Source organism: Chiloscyllium punctatum, chromosome 1 (assembly GCF_047496795.1).
Source record: "Chiloscyllium punctatum isolate Juve2018m chromosome 1, sChiPun1.3, whole genome shotgun sequence".
In the NCBI taxonomy this organism is placed as follows: Eukaryota; Metazoa; Chordata; class Chondrichthyes; order Orectolobiformes; family Hemiscylliidae; genus Chiloscyllium; species Chiloscyllium punctatum.
The window spans coordinates 141264887-141271182 of record NC_092739.1 but is presented as its reverse complement, the minus strand read 5'-3'; positions in this window follow the sequence as shown (position 1 = coordinate 141271182).

Below are 6296 nucleotides of genomic sequence, written 5' to 3'. Positions count from 1 at the left end.
CATTAAAAAACCATGCAAGCTAAACCATGTTTAGAAAGATGTTGCTGTTCTTTTCCCTAAATCTCATACATATAATTATATCTATATCTCTGTACTTATCTAACCCCCAACCATCACAAAATACTCCTGATACTAGATGCCTGAAAAAAGAAATAAAAATGTTGCACAAATCCAGAATCATAGAATCCCTACAGGAAGCAGGCTATTCAGTCCAAACCATCTCTCTGAACAGCATCCTACCCAAATCAACCCTGCACTCTATTCCTGTAACCCTGCATTTCCCATGGCTAATCCACCTAGCCTGCACATCCTCAGTACTATGGGCAATTTAGCATGGCCAAAGCATCTAACCTGCACATCTTTGGATGGTGGGAGGAAACTGGAACTCCCAGAGGAAACTCACGCAGACACTGGGAGAATGTGCAAACTCCACACAGCCAATCGCATGAGGCTGGAATCTAACCCAGCTTGGGTGACTGCAAAGGCGTTTGGGAATGGGCCAAACCTGCACCACATACAACAAAAGGAGTGTCTCACACCTGATGACCATATGTTTATCTACAATGCAGAGGGAGCAGTGCTCCCAGAAATCCAGTTTCTATCTCACCTAGGTGATATGGTCCTCCCATGTTTTTGCACACAACCTGGCCCCTCTAATCTGACGCTGTGAGGCAGTGGTGCTAACCTTTTTTTTAAATATTGAAATATGCTTTATTCATTAAAATACCTTTAAATACATACACAGTTACTAAAGCAGTTGGTTCTGTACCGAAGAAACAAACATATGAAGAAACAAACAAATGGAATTTGACTATCCAACAAACATACCAAAGGCTTTCTTTATTTGTACAGTGGGGTTCTGTCCTGGTGGCGATTGGAGGGGCGGGGCTCAAGGGCAGAGGAGCAGGAAGTGGAAGAGATGCGGTGGAGAGCATCGTCGACTACGTCTGGGGGGAAATTGCGGTTCTTGAAGAAGGAGGCCATCTGGGTGGTACGGTTTTGGAACTGGTCCTCCTGGGAGCAGGTGCGGCGGAGACGAAGCAATTGGGAATATGGGATGGCTCCTCCACCCTTGAGCCCCGTCCCTCCAACCGCCACCAGGACAGAACTCCACTGGTCCTCTCCTACCACCCCATCAACCTCCATGTCCAGCGTATCATCCGCCGTCATTTCCGCCACCTCCAAACGGAACCCACCACCAGGGACATATTTCCCTCCCCTCCCCTATCAGCGTTCCGAAAAGACCACTCCCTCCGTGACTCCCTCGTCAGGTCCACACCCCCCACCAACCCAACCTTCACTCCCGGTACCTTCCCCTGCAACCACAAGAAATGCAAAACTTGCGCCCACACCTCCCCCCTTACTTCCCTCCAAGGCCCCAAGGGACACTTCCATATCCGCCACAAATTCACCTGCACCTCCACACACATCATCTATTGCATCCACTGCACCCAATGTGGCCTCCTTTATATTGGGGAGACAGGCCGCCTACTTGCGGAACGTTTCAGAGAACACCTCTGGGACACCCGGACCAACCAACCCAACCACCCCGTAGCCCAACACTTTAACTCCCCCTCCCACTCCACCAAGGACATGTAGGTCCTTGGACTTCTCCATCGCCAGACCATAGCAACACGACGCCTGGAGGAAGAGCGCCTCATCTTCCGCCTGGGAACCCTCCAACCACAAGAGATGAACTCAGATTTCTCCAGTTTCCTCATTTCCCCTCCCCCAACCTTGTCTCAGTCAAATCCCTCAAACTCAGCACCGCCTTCCTAATCTGCAATCTTCTTCCTGACCTCTCCGCCCCCACCCCACTCTGGCCTATCACCCTCACCTTGACCTCCCTCCACCTATCGTATTCCCAATGCCCCTCCCCCAAGTCCCTCCTCCCTACCTTTTATCTTAGCCTGCTGGACACACTTTCCTCATTCCTGAAGAAGGGCTTATGCCTGAAACGTCGATTCTCCTGTTCCTTGGATGCTGCCTGACCTGCTGTGCTTTTCCAGCAACACATTTTCAGCTCTGATCTCCAGCATCTGCAGTCCTCCCTTTCTCCTTGAAGATTTCACAGGTAATGCCCTTCTCACCACCAGCCAAGCAACATCTTGGTGCTTGGTGGAAAGTTCTGGTGGTGAGGCATTTGCCAAATGATTTTGACAGTCTGCACAGAATCTTGAGGATGTTACATGTTGACCTATTCCTGATGGAGACTTGTGGTCAAAGAGGTTATTCTTTGAAAATTTCTCTACAAAGGACAGGTGATGCTTAACAGTCCAACTACTGGGGACAAATGAACCTCAATATGAAGTGGCACTTAATGTTTGAGTACTGAGGGTCTACGTGCAGCTTGATGCAGCCACACATAAAGGTGGCCATCAGAATGAGTGTGCATTGCTCCCCATTTATCCAGAGTTTTGTACATAGTGCCCCCGCAAAAACAGTCTATCTTAGGTCTCCAAATGAAGTGGAAGATGGCTCAGGTGACTGCAACAGCACAGGCTCCAGGCACACCCCATACAACAGAAAGCGTGCCTCACACCTGATGAGCAGTTTTTACCCGCAATGGAGAGAGAGCTGTGCTCCAAAAGCCCAGTTCTGCCTCACCTTTGTGATACGCTCCTCCCAAGTTTTTATGTACACCCCAGCCCCTCTGAAACATATTTTCAGTACCCTCAGGTATTCTGTCCTTGTGGTGAAGAGGATAAGCGATCGGTCAGCCCAGTTCCCAAAGAGCATGGCCTTGCTCTTGCTTTGACTTACCTCAGCTCCAGAAGGCAATTCGAACTGGTCGCAGATGCTCATGAAAACACATAAGTGGATCGAAGTGGAAAATGGGAATGTCATCTATGTACAAGTAGGCTTTGACCTCCTGGCCTTTGCCGTCTGATTCCCACCCATTGATTGAAACTGCACTTACAATGTTGGTGTAGAACAGTCAGATCCAATTGCGGATTCCATCCCCTGAAACCCATTTTGGAGAGCACATCCCATGTGTAGGTGTGCAATATCTTGTCAAAAACCTTCTCCTGGTCCAGGCTGATAAGAGAGGCATCCACACCCCTGTCTTGCACATAGGCGATAGTATCCATGAGAGGCGTGAGACTCTGAGATCATCCTGCCGGGTACAACACAGATTTGGTCTGGGTAAATCATTGACCCCAGAGCAGACAGCCAGCAGGAGGTATTGGTCAGAGAAGAACACTAGCTTGACGTCGGTAGATCTCACCAAGAATGTGAGGGATGTAAACAGGAAATCTATCCTCGGGCAGTTAGACATATCTGGCTGTGACCAGGTGTATCTATGCTACACTCCGACTGCTGAAGACATTGTGCAGATTGGTGACTTTAACTGGTTCCATCAGGAATCTGGATGAGTCTTCCAGTTTGCTATCAGCCCTTCCAGATCATCCAAACTCGTTGTTGATGCGATTGAAGTCTCCGGCCAGAATGACTGGCCTGAACACCACCACCAGCAGTGGAAGCAATTGCAGGACAGCTAGCCTCTCACTCTTCACCACTAATTAACTATATGTTAATTAATCTGAGGGGAGCATTTCTGTACATAATGTCTGCTACAAGGAGGCACCTGCCCACCACCTCCTTACCCTCAGAGATGTAGTTGCCTGCTCGCAGTGGGGGTAAAGAGGATGCATTTGGATGTGATGCTCTTCAAAGAGTCAGTATAGACTTGTTGGGCCAAATGGCCTGTTTCCATATTGTAGGGATTCTATGACTGGCCAGGTAAGCTAGCATGAAAACACATCATGCAGTAGATTTAATGCTACACGTGTTAATACTGGTAATTTTAAAATCCACTTTGAGAGTTTATAGAATTACCTGACAACCTAATGTTCATTCACCCATGATCTTGTCACGTGGGGACTCCCTGCATCCATGTGGCATGGGCACTCTCAGCACTGAGGTTGCCCTGATCCAGTGTTGTCGGGGGAGGGGGGAGGGTTGTTTGGGGAATGAAGCCAGCAGGAAGGTCTGGTCTAGAGTCCAACAGAATGACTGTCATGCTCTGCTCCTGATTTGACTTGAAAGAAGTTCTGGAATTTACATATTAATGAATTGAGACCAGCAACCCTATTCTAAGTGATTAAAGACTTAACAGCAATCTAGACTTGTTCAATACATCATATCAGTTGTATGACACTTTGATCTTTTACTATAAATTCTGAGTGCCATGATCCAGCCCCACTTGTTACCTGATAAAGAAGCAGTGTTCCAAAAGCTTGTACTTCCAAATAAATCAGTTAGATGATAACCTGGTATTTTGTATTTTTTAACACTATCCACCCCAGTCCAACACTGGCACTTCCACATAATCATTCCCACAGGTTCGGCACACTCTAGGCTGCCCCATATATGTTAGGTAGCCTCTGATCACGAAGCTGGAGGGTGGTGGAGAATTTTCTCACGAGTGTCCAACTACAGAGTCATGTTGAGCTGCCACTTGGTCCTGATTCTAAAGAAATCTACTACATCAGTGTTGCCTCCTTCTAACTGTATGTATCTTCCCAAGAGGTCAGGGCATCTGCTGCTGGAATGTGGGGGCTTTATATATTGTAACAACTCAGCTCAGGGAGAACAGGCAATTATGCCACAGACAGGACAGAGAGGGAATCTTCACCTCCTTTCTCCTCAAATACCTTCAGAAGATGCTTCACACATTGCTTCATTGCGTCACACTCCTGAAAGTTAGATCAAAGGAGTCCCCGCTAGGGAAATACTGCAGACAGAAAATATCTGCTTCTTGGAACCTGCAGCAATCTCTGAGATCTCTCTTCACAAAAAAAAGGTCAACCAGCAATCCGTCCTTCATCTTTTTCACAGTCACCCTGACTGTATTTCAGATTCCCTGGTTTGGGGCACAGGCACTAGCAGAGGATATAGTTCTGGTTGACTGGTCACTGAATTAGCATTTGGCCAAAGCCAGTATAAAGCATCAAATGCAGCTCAGCTCAACCGACTGTCCTCCAAATTCTGCTCACAACCACTATCCAGCAATGATCTAGAGATCTTCTGATGATGAAGAGCAGGCTCATCCTGGGAGAATCACCTTCTGGGATCATGGCATTTCCCATGCCCAGGTATGATTAGATTAGATTTCCTACAGTGTGGAAGCCCTTTGGCCCAACCAGTCCACACTGACCCTCCAAAGAGTAACCCACCCAGACCCATTTCTCTCTGACTAATGTACCTAACACCATGGGCAATGTAACATGGCCAATTCACCTAACCTGCACATCTTTGGACTGAGCCACCATGCAGAAGGTAGGCAGTACCTGTGAAGAAAGAGAGAGTTAAAGTTTAAAGCTCAATTAAATGCTCTTTCCACCCATGTTGACATTCCTGCTGAGTTTCTCCAGCATTTTCTGTTTCTCCTGTAAACACTTGAAACAGTACTGAGACAAGGATGTGAAAATGAAAACCTTTCAATATCTGCCCTTCCCTTCCTGCAGGTTTCCCAACCTGATGATCATTGGTGATGTGTAAACGAAATCACGAAAGCCATCCCAATCAATCGTAAACTCATGTTCATCTAATTCCCAAACATGCACTTTTCAGAATGTCTCATATCTAATCATTTACATCTTCAGAGGCTCACAAACTACTGGTTTACATAGCATATGACTATTATTGAGAATTGAAATTGTATTTTGCTGTTCTTTTGCAGATTCTGAAGATAAATAATGATGTAGATACAGGGAAGACCATTTAACTCACTTAGATATCTATACAGATCATGCTGTCCACTATTTTTCTCCTCATTTGAGTGTTTTGGCCTCCAATACTCCATCTAAACTCCACATGTTGATCATTCTATATTAGAAACACAGCTGACATCCATTTTAAATTTGCCTTTTCATTAAAGTTATGTTCCTTTCTCCTACTTTGGGTTTGAAGTGGTATCCATCCTTTAAGGCATTTGCCTCACTTCTTTTACCTTTCATTTTATCCTGATTTACTTCATTCTGATATTAGGTGTTACTATGCAACAGGCAAGTTACGTTGGCCCTAAGCTGTGAACTTCCCTCCTTAAACTTCTCAGCCTCTTTTAAGTGGCTCTTTAAACCCTATCCCTTTCACCAAGTTTTTGCTGTCTTGTTCTAATTATGCATCTTGTAGCTTGGTATTAAATTTTGGTTGACTAGTGCTGCTGTGAAATCTGTTGGGATGCTTTACTGTGTTGTTGTTATTTTTCTCCATGTAACTTTTCTGTTGCATTTCCAAGCTCCACACTCCCTCATTGTTATGATTAACTCCTTAATGTTAGGATCAGTCTT